Source organism: Palaemon carinicauda, chromosome 9 (assembly GCF_036898095.1).
Source record: "Palaemon carinicauda isolate YSFRI2023 chromosome 9, ASM3689809v2, whole genome shotgun sequence".
In the NCBI taxonomy this organism is placed as follows: domain Eukaryota; kingdom Metazoa; phylum Arthropoda; class Malacostraca; order Decapoda; family Palaemonidae; genus Palaemon; species Palaemon carinicauda.
In genome coordinates this window covers 65411462-65423449 of record NC_090733.1, presented here as the reverse complement: position 1 = coordinate 65423449, position 11988 = coordinate 65411462, and the positions used below count along the sequence as shown (strand labels likewise).

Below are 11988 nucleotides of genomic sequence, written 5' to 3'. Positions count from 1 at the left end.
AATGTAGTTTAATTAATTGTTCTTGGCTACTTATAAAATCTGAATATTATGAAGCAAGTACTGTACAGACAAGATTAGTAGTTATGTTCTGCTAAATATGTTCATGTTATCTTAATTTCATAGAGCATAGGGTTATATTTAAAGAAAAACTCGCAATAAATACTGTACTTATATAAAATCTGAATATTATAAAGCAAGTACTGTACAGACAAGATTAGCAGTTATGTTCTGCTAAACATATTCATGTTATTTTTATTTCATAGAGCATAGGGTTATAGTTAAAAAAAACTTGCAAGAAAGCCAAACTTACAAAATGAAAAAAAAAAAAATGCCAACAGTTTTCTTTTTTTGTTGCATTATTCCTGTCTTTCCTTTTTATTATTAGTCTCCATTATAATGAAAGTATTGTGATTGATAATGAATGTCAATAAATAATAAACAAAAAGATTTTAAAGCATATTCTAAGGAATTGATCAAGTTAAAGTTCCTTCCGGATGAAGTACGAGTTTTCTTTTTGCGAACTAGGTTTGAATTTCTCATCAACAACAGTACTTGCACAGGCATTTCGATATACATTAAAGTACAACACCTAACTAAACAATGTTTAACTTTTTAACATTATGGACCATAATAAAAAGATATATGGATACAATTACTGGGAAAGTATTCTAGACCACCATATATATATATATATATATATATATATATATATATATATATATATATATATATATATATATATATATATATATATATACATACATATATATATATATATATATATATATATATATAATATATATATATAAATATATATATACACACACATATATATATATATATATATATATATATATATATATATATATATGTATATATATATGAATATATATATATATACACACACACACACACACATATATATATATATATATATATATATATATATATATATATATATATATAATATATACTTATAGATATATATGTATATATCATATATATCATATATATACATATATATAATATATATAATATATGTATATATAATATAATATAATATATATACTTATAAATATGTATATACATATATAATTATATATATATATGTATATATATAATATATTTAGATAATTATATATATAATATATATATGTATATATATATATATATATATATATATATATATGTATATTTACAGTATATATATAAATATCTATGTATGTGTATATATATGCATATATATGTGTGTATATATATGTATGTATATATATGTGTGTGTATATATATATGTATATAAGTATATATATATGTATATATATATATATATATATATATATATATATATATATATATATATATATATATATATATATATATATATATATATATATGTATATATATGTAGATGTATATACATATATATGTATGTATATATAGTCATATATATATGTGTATATATATTTGTATATATATATATATATTTATATATATACTGTATAAAGAAAAATGTGATTGATAGTAAAAGCATGCTACACTTTGAAGAAGGTGCTCTTTAATATTTTAGAATTGGCAATTTATTAAGATGTACAAAATCCTTGACTAGTAAACAGTGTTCAATGGCTGCTATACAAATGGAACTACAATGCTTTTTTAATGGCATTATGGATGTTAGTAACCAGACATAACTTTTGTAGACCTTACTAATTTGGACTTCTTTCAGTCAGAAACCTCCATAAAATGGTATGAATCTGACTGGTTAACAATCTTATACAGCTCCTACATGGTTTTGAAATTATAGTTTTTCCGTTATCTCTGCTTCAGTGTTGGCCTTTTATATACAAAATCATTGCTGAAGAATGAGGTTTGTCTTGGTATTTTCAAAAACAAAATTTATGATTATTTAATAGATATTTAGTTTATGCATAAAAATTAGAGGGGATATTTTACGCTAAAAAGTCTATCTCTCTCTCTCTCTCTCTCTCTCTCTCTCTCTCTCTCTCTCTCTCTCTCTCTCTCTCTCTCTCTCTCGTGTGTGTGTGTGTGTGTGTGTGTGTGTGTGTGTGTGTGAAATGTAAGGTCATGCACATAGGTTATAGTAACCCACAGTCAGATTACTCACTGCTGGGTATTGAAATAGAAAGTGTGGACTAAGAGAAATATCTCAGTATTATTATCAGCAAGGATTTGAAGTTCCCCAAACAGAGCATAAAAGTTAAAAAGAAAGCACAAAAACTATTAGGTTAAATAGGGACAATTCAAATATGGAAAAAAAGACACTATACTACAGCTGTACACATCAATAGTAAGACCCCATATGGAGTCCAGTTCTGGGCTCTAAGTATCCTGAAGGATATAGACAGACTAGAAGCAGTACAATCAAGGGCCACCACTAAGGCAATTTGGATATAGATGGAGGATGGAACCTTTGAACTTATTTGAATCTACAAATTCGGCAATTAACGGGACAGTTAATAAAGGCACTCAAAATTCTTGAAGTAATAACAAATGTAGATTACAGCAATCTATTCATGCCTAATACAAATCAGTCCAGAGGTATTGGATACAAACTGGAATTGAAAAAGATACATCACTAATGTGGCAATTTCTTTACATACAAAATATCAAATACTTGGAATAGATTTCTAGCGGATGTAGTAAACAGTAACATGGTAAACGAGTCAAGAATAAGTTAGACAAGATCATAAGAACTCTAAATGCTTAAACTAAATTGCTCTACCAAAGAGCAATTGGAGTCTCTGCGAATGGAGTAAAAAGTCTTTGAGACATCCAAAATCCTTGTAACACACACACACACACTCTCTCTCTCTCTCTCTCTCTCTCTCTCTCTCTCTCTCTCTCTCTCTCTCTCTCTCTCTCTCTTAATGACATTTCATATTTGTATTTATCATGTTAATTAAGATTAAACACTGCCAAGGCTAACAACTCGTATGTAAAACATTAAGAAATTGAGATATAAGAAATAATCTTTGGTAGGTAATGTGATTTTAATTTACTCACTGTGTATTAGTATAGAAGAAATAAAATAAACAAAAATTTCGGTAACTATAGAGAGATTTCCCTTTGCTTAAAAACCCCTCTGATATAAAGCTTGAAACTTTATTGAATGATGATTGGATAATGTTGACTTGTTACACCACTGATTCTACCCATGAACTGCAGCCACAATTATATCAGAGGGGAAATTCTTAATTTCCCGAATTGAAAGACCATTAGGAAAATCAACTCCACAAAACAAACTAGGTAATTACTCCTGAATGAATCCACTCATGTTGAGTAACCATTAAACTCTTAATAGAATATAGATATCCATCCTTTGAATTCCAATCCACTTACGGCTTTAACGAAGGAAAGTGACATTCCAGAGGTGGGTTCTTTGTCCATAAATCCTTTCTATTCCTAAATCCTGGTAAAATAGATACAATTGTGTAAGCACAGCAAATTCCACATAGCTAAGTAAGAGTTTGGCATTGAATCAGTTGCTTTGATGAAGCCAGTGTCAGAAGAAAATTACTCTTCAACATAAGTTCTTTTAGAACTATTCTATTCAATAGGTAAAGCAAGGGATCCCTCTTAATATATTGAAATCACATGTAATCCCTAATGAACAAAATGATTTGCACAAGGTTTCTCAATAATAAAAATAAAAACATCGTTGATGAAATCTGGAGCAGGCTAGTCTATACCTATATGCATAATAACTTAATTAATCTCTAACGTTTAATAGCTGATACTGGAAATATTTTCTTATGAAATAAAAAAAAAAATCTTATCAAATATTATCCAAACTGAACTTATCATATTAGTGTATCTGACTTTGTAATCATTATGTTATCGTCATCGAAACCACCAAATCCCAACCTGTAAATAAAAAAATGTTTTTTTCCCTCTCCTCCTCCTTCTATCTCCTCCTTTCCCCTGATGCTTAATATACCCAAGAAATTCCCTCACAGGAGTAACATTATCACAGCCATGACAATACCAAAAACTGTATGTAATCATCTGCTACCACATGTAAACTGGCCTCTCCTGCGTGACTTAATTTAATACTCTAGGTCTTCTGGTTTTGACGATTCCTTGATCATTGAAAGAATCTGCTACTATGAAATTGCCAGTATTTATGTAGCAGCGTAATGGTCTCATTATTGATATGGAAATATTGAAAGGTTATGGGAAGAAGAGTAAAAAATGTATCCCAGTGAGCCTTATGGTAATTCAGGTGGAAGCAAAGAGATTGTTTGACACATCGAAAAAAGAAAAGGGCAAGGGAGTGAAGGTGAAGAGTTTGTGGCTAGTAGGGGTTGGTTTATGCTGTTTATGAAGCTTGCAAATTATGATAGAGAGGAACAAGGTGAAGCTGCTAGTGGTTATGAAAAAGTAGTAAGGATGTATGTAATGTTTTAGCTGAGCTAATTAGAAGGTTATCTTGCTGAACAGTTTTTAATGTGGATGAAACATGTTCCATTTTGGGAGTGTATGCCAAGGAGGAGAAGTCCATGAATATGGCTGGGAGAAACTGACTTTGCCTCGTAGGAGTAATGCTGTTGACGACTACAAGCTGAAGCACATCCTAGTGTATCAGGCTTAGAATCCCTGGGTATATGAGACTATGGCAGTTTTGTCAACTACCACCCAGTAATTGTTGGACCAAGGAAATGTTAATATTTACATTTTGATATGTGGAACTATCTTAAAAAACTGGCCCTCAGATTTCAAGGGTGGGCTTGTTTTTAGAGATAGGACCCTCGGCATTCTGTCCGTTTTGCCTGCCACTATGATTAGAGTAAGGATGGTTGTATTGTTGCAATGCTCTCAGTCCCATCAAGCTGATTCATCTTACACTTGAGAAACTCTAACCATAGTGGTACCATCCATTTGGGATAGAGTGAATGTTTAGGAGGAATTAATTCCCTAAAATTCTAATGGGGTCTCCTTTTAAGGTGTTTGGTCAGTCTGAAACTTTCTTTCCCTAAAACTTATTTTTTTAATTTTCCTAATTTTTATTATTTCCTCCAGGCACCCCTCCCCCCAAAAAAAATTGATAACATTAATATCATTTCCTTTACTATTAGATTCCATGGCAACCCCCTGACATTGTTGGCGACTTTTGCCTCTGTTGGTAAGGAAAGTTTTTCCCAACTCCTCTACTTTGGTCATATCTTGCCTTTCTGTTGACAACTCCAGCACCAAAAAAGATTACTTTTTGGGTATGATAGCTTCCAGTGCTTGTATGCTGTAACCTTTTATTCCATCTTCCATAGGATCCTTATTCTGGAGGAATAAAGGAAAATGACTTTACTCACCAAAAAGGAATCATTTATTGTTGGGATCTCTGAGTTTCAGAAGAGCTTATACCAAAGAATTGTCCTCCTTCTGTTTTTAAAGTTAACAAGCTGAAACTAGATAATAAGGCCTTTTTATCAGTATTTTTGGCATCTTATCTACTTATAAGATTTAGACACTCAAACAGTGCTGTCAAGAAATTTCACCCACCACCAGTGCAATGTTACAAGTTTTATGAGTTTAACCATGTTAATGTCAAATGTACTAATGGAAAATGATGTTTCATTTGCTCAAAGATTCTTGATACCTTTTCAGATCCTTCATCAAATATTTTTTTCCACCCTTGAAAGGAATCTCACTCTCCAAATTCAAGACAGTATCCTCAATATAAGTTAGAAAGGGTCATTATTGAAACTGCTGCTATTGAACTTATAACCTTGGGTGCAACTGGAAAAAAAACCCTTTAGGTAGTAGTTCAACTTAAGCTAGTGTGGTATTTAATTTAATCTCCCAGATTCAAATAATAGTTCAAGAACTCCTTCCTTTCAAATCTTGATAGCTAAACTTCATCATCAAGTTACTCGAAACCCAACTGACTGGAGAATTCTATTCTTGCAGCTTCATCAGTTACAAATAGGATGTCTGTCTATTTGAAGTCTACAAAACCATTGCATTCTTATACTGTCACTGTTGCCATTACTCCTAAAGTATCATGTAAATAGGCATTCCAATAGTGTAACTGAAAAAAACAAATAGTACTACTGTCCAGAATCATAAATCTGAGCAAGAAACAGATTCCTACCAATGAGGATATGAGAAAACTTTAAGAAGTAGATATGGATGATCTTGACCTCTCAAAATCTAAGTGAAAAAAATAGTTGGTGGAAAGTACAATCCCTCCAAAGTAAAAAAAAAAAAAAGCCAAATAATGAAGAAATTTTACTTAGCAAAAAAAGGTTCTTCTACAGTCAGAGTATAGGAAAGTTCGTTTGCTGATGTTCAGTATCCAATTGCTGCTGAAACAGAAACATAGCCTTGACTATCAGACTCTTGAATTTAAACCTGACGTCATTATTAATTAAGCTACCAAGCATGTGGCAAAGGTCCGGGACCATAAGAACCCATGTGCTGCCCAAATAACTAAAGGAAACACAATTAAGAATACTGAATACCCCTCCAGTTATAGGATTAACCGTTAAATCGATGATTTTACATCAAATGCCCTCATAACGAGAGAATGCCTTGACGTAGTCGTTGGGGTTCAATACGGACATTTCTCTGTTGAAGGACTATCGAATTTGGGAATAAATTTTTCCTTAGTTTGACTCAAAATTTCTCTCATACTATTTCCTATTTATCATTGTTTCAACCTCCTTCATATTTATTAACTGTCTCCAATCTTGCTGTCAAAATTCTCCTACCTTTATCACTGTTTACATTTTTTGGAGGGGACTTATATCTGGGATTGGAGTTTTTTTTTTTTTTTTTTTTCTAAACCAATTATGGGACCTGTGATGGTCTTGCCCAATAATGTTTGGACCATAGGAGTGTCAGTATTTTGATATTGGCATGCTGAAATCTGCCGCTTGGATTCCAGGGGTGAGCTGGTTTGACAGGTTTTTTGTTCGCTTAGTCGACCTCTATGAATAAAGTGGGGATGATTATATTCTTGAAATGCTCTCAGTCCATCACTTTCACTTGAGCCACTACAGTATAATCATAGTGGTACCATCCCTTCAAAGTAGTGAAGGGAGTGGAAATTTTAGAGTCGGCTCTCACAGATGTTATTTAGGATGGCAAACTATCTAATTTTTTCTTACCATTAAACATTTCTTTTCCATTCATTTTGTTCATTATTCCCTTTCCCCTGAATAAAAGTAAATAATGAGGAAAATTTATGTGTTTTATACCCCTGGGCAGATTGGAAAACCCTGAAGCACTGCCGAGGACCTCTGCTACATTGAATAAGGAAATTACTGGTAATGACACAGGCTCTAAAAAGGATCTCTCTGCTAATAACTAGGTGTCCAATGTTATCATAAAAGCCTTATGTTTCCTCTTTCCCGGGACCCCAAGGGACTAAAAATGTAGGGGGTTAAAACTGAAATATGAAGGGTCTCTAATTTTTGGATGTTTCTCACAATATGAATTGTGAGATAATATATAAACTTAAATCCTTTCAGTAGAATTGAAAGGATTAAAATGAAATTAACGATAAACAGAATTTTTAAATTTATATCATTTTTGAAGACCCTTCTAAGGCTAAAGTATCCTTCTTAAAGTTAAAAATTAGGAAATCCCTAGCCTATCTAGCCATATGAAGCTGTATAGCAGCAAAAATACTACAAATTTTGAATATGACTTTGTGCCTAAGGACAACAAACTCCAAGAGAATGAAAAACAAATTATGTCGAGTCATAGCTGAACCAGTCTGGTGCGTCACTCTTTACAAGGAAGGCCATAAGAACATAATTACGGTTCATGAGTGTGGAGAGTAAAGTTTGCACCATTCCTCGAGCCAGTTGGAAAAAAATATAGACATTGTTTGTTAGTGAAGACTAGCAATGTAACGCAATCAGTGTTCCTAACTAATTTTTCACCTTCCCCATCCAATGTTATTGAAAAGGTATCTACTCACCTGACCATTAATTAGGCTAAAGGAATTATTTGTTGTAGAGACTTGTATGTGTTCTCTGAAGAGTACATATTAAATAGGTGTCCTCCCAATATTTTTAAAGTTAGAAATTTGAAAGGAACCATTAAAGCAATCTTTATAGTATTTACCTCCCCCTATCTGCCAGACTATTAAATATTTCTATTAAAAATTACATCTTTGACCTGTTTAATGCTATAATGATATGAATTTGGGTACATTAACCCATTACTGCCTGATTTTTTTTTCTTAATTTTTTTCATTATTTAAGTTTAATATGTATATTCATATGGTATTATCATATATTTGATGTTTTTTCATGGTATTTGTCCATATATAGGACCTACTATATATAGTAGGTTAGGCGGATAAGGGGTACACATTTTTATTGAGGAGACTATTTTCTATAATGAAATTTTATTGGTATTTTGAAATTTTATTGGTATTTTTTCATTACAAGGAGGATGTATTAGAAACAAGACACTCAATAATAATGCGTTTATTACGGAATAACACAAAGAAATATTGCAGTTTACTGCTAAATTTTGTTGTATTTGTAAGCCCTATTACTTTTGCACGTGCTGACAGTACAGTATTTGAATATGTGATATAGATAATAATTCTTACTTCTACAAGTGAAATGCTTAACAGAAAATTGTGATACTGTAGAATAAAATAGAAATAGAACTGGTTCATGCTTTAGAGAAACTTCATTCTTGGTTAAATTTTGAGATAAATTCTGTGATATCACACAATAACAAACCAGATACTATAATTAGCAGTATTCTGAAGAGCACGACGATGATATTTAACAAAGCATTTCACACACAATGGAACTCCACACTTCATACACCCTTGCAAAGGACGAGATTTGCAAGAGGATAGAGCCCATTTCCATGCCTGTTTTCCAAGGGGTTCGACGAGGTGACCAATATTGTCATAACGTACATCTGGAATAACCCGAGATGACTGTCTTGTCTGGCCTATTCCCACACGTGGTTCTGCCTGCTGAGGGTATGTCCTTGCAATGTAGCGCTTGAATGACAACAGTGGAAGGTTGCTTTCATCAACACAATGGAGAAGCCAGCAGTTCTGAATCGTTGCATCAATTACCCAATAAAATATAGGCCACCACCACTTTTTCATTCTAATGGATATATTGATGTTTTGGTCCATCCTATCAGTGCCACCCATGTGCCTGTTGTAATCCCCGATGAGATAAGGTCGACTTACACTAATTTTCTTTTTGTCCTTTGCTGACCATCGAGATATACTTTCCAGAGGATAAACAGGAGAAATATTTGATACCACTGAAACTACTGCATTATCCTTCCAGCGTACCAACAAGATCTTGTGAATATTATCCACAACAACATCCGTATCTCCTCGAGGAACCTTCTTCATTTCGTTTGTGGAGTTTTTGGACAAGTCTTCGGAATTCTGTTGTCCCTTATTGTTCCAGTTGCCCCATAGTTTATCTCTTGTAGGTGATTTACTAAAGGGAAACTTGTGAAGTAGTTGTTGAAGTAAAACCTCACTGGTATATCTTTGATATGACTTGGTAGTTTTCAAATAAAATCACCAAAGTGTCCCAACCTTTTCCAAACCTTTCTTCATAGTGACAATTCAACCCGAAAGCTGTCCCTTGGTATACATCAAACGTAGCTAAATATCCAAGTGGAGAATTTAGGCACCAAGCTTTAAATCCAAATCTCACAGGTTTATTCCGAATGCACTGTTTGCATCCATGCCTATCAAAATATTCTATCATTGCTTCATCAAGTGATATATGTTGATCCATAGGGTAAGCCATGGCAAATTTTGTGTTCAAATGATTCATTAGAGGTCGAATTTTTGCCAGTTTGTCATCCTTGTTTAGTGCCTGATTATCAGTGGAAGGCAGAAACCGTAATATTTCTTCAAATCTATCACGTGACATTGCCTTAGCAACCAGTTCGACTCCAACATCAGCATCCAAAGACCAGTATAAGCGGCGACTTGGTAATGTGTGGTATCCTGAGAGTATGAGAATGCTTGGATAGTAACAGGGAACTGAAAATTTGAAACTACCGAGGCATTGTTAGCTGGAAAGTCACTTCACCAGTGACGAGGTATGCATCCAAGGACCAGAAAATAGCGAACAAGCAGTTTATTCTAACAAAGAAACAACCAATTTGCTTTAGGGTGATACTTTTCTAAGATTTTTCCTGTCCGGTCCATATTTTGGCTTCATATCTGCCTGACCTACTATAGATTGTAGGTAATGAAAAATAGCCTGTAATATTTATGCTTTAATTGCTATCTCAATTTCTGATATATGAATTGATTCATAGTTTTCAGTGTCATGATATGTATCAGTATAAAGATGTTTAATGAACTTGTGTAACCATGAGCTCAAATTAAAAATGTGAATATATAAAAACATTCTACATATCTTTGGTATTTTGTCAAAAAGTCGAAAAATATGGATACTTCAAAGAAAAACTCCTGTTTATATTATTGATTAGATTGAAAAGAACTCAGGAATATGCAAAACAATAAGAAAAACATAAAAAATTGGGGTGTAATTTGTCCTAGCAATTGTACTACTATATATAGTAGGTCAGGCGTTAATGGGTTAATGTCAAATGCACTAATAGCCAAAGATGTTTGGCCTATTCTAAGTTCCATGACTTCTCTGGAGATTGTTTGGAAGATGAATTTTGTTTTCATTTTGAAGGACCCTACTCTCCAAATTCATGACAGTGTTCTAAATATAGACTGGAACAACCTATCATTGAAACAGCAAATAATGAACACAACCTTTGATGCAGTTAGGAAAAAACTTATCGGTAATAATGTCCAAGGATCGACTTACTTGAGCATTTTATGTAATCCACGGGATTTGACTTCTAGATCCAAAACTGTACGCACTTCCACAGGTCCTAATTTCCAGAATAATAGTCTATCCATCTCCAGTACATCAAGTCACTCAAAACCATTGCATTCTAGTATCTTTGCCATTGCTCTTAATTGTTTAACTAGACTTGTGTAACTCAATAGTGTAAGTAAAAATACTAAAAACACAAACTCAAAATAGTTTTCAGTATATGAACAAGAACATGTCATTCCTAATCCCCAAAATCTCAGGAGTTTAAAGACCAGTTTGAGATATCTCGGCACTCAACAGTTTCAGTGCTTACAAAGTAGTCAATGGAAACACCATCAACAGTTCTGTGAGCAATCAAATAAAAGGATTGGATGTTCTCGATAGACCTCTCGGATGCATAGTTCCACACCATGAATTATCCAAATTTAAGAAAATACCTTTGGTTTGTCATCGAATCAAGGTTTATCACTTCGATTGCCTATGCTTCAGCCTCAGGACAGGCCCCCGAGGTGTTCACCAGGTGTTCATCTCGGAATGGTTAAGGTTACTGGAATTAGAGTTCCTTTGAACTTGTACCTTTGACCAATTTTAAGCTATTCATTTAAAAGGCATCAAGTTCTACAAGTTTGGATACTCAGGTTGTTTGATTGGTTGGGGAGGATAGTCAATTCCAAGAAGTCCCTCTTGGCTCCAACTCGTAAGATTCTATAATGTGAATGTTCCTTCTCAGTTTTTCCATCAGAGAAGAGGATTAATTACTTTCTTTTTGTACAAAAGTAAAAAAAAATCAAAGCCCATATCAGTTCAGTGTTGATGAGGCTTCCAGTAACCATGGCCTTCGTAGAGAAATTCTTCCCACTGGGCCACTTGAAGATGAGGATTTTTCAATTTTATTTCAAGTCACATTGGAACAAGACAACCAATCTAGATGCCGTAGCTATTCCAGCTATGATAAACCAGTTTCTGCTACTGAATTGATTGGATGATTGCAGTCGATTGTCACAAGAAGTCTTTTTGAAGTTGAAAATCCCAGACCTATCACTGTTAACAGACTCATCACAGGAATGGTGGGGGCCAAATCTAGACCATTTACCCTGCAGGATAAAAAACTATACATTAATTACCTAGGTTATTAGCACTTCAAGACTCTTCAAGATCAGGA

At 33.1% G+C, this 11988-nt stretch overlaps 1 protein-coding gene across 1 annotated transcript in view; it reads left to right on the top strand.

Annotated features, from left to right (window-relative positions):
* Positions 1-11988, top strand: part of Ptp69D (Protein tyrosine phosphatase 69D) — a 651708-nt gene that overhangs the window by 593606 nt on the left and 46114 nt on the right. The gene's annotated exons all lie outside the window — the stretch shown is intronic.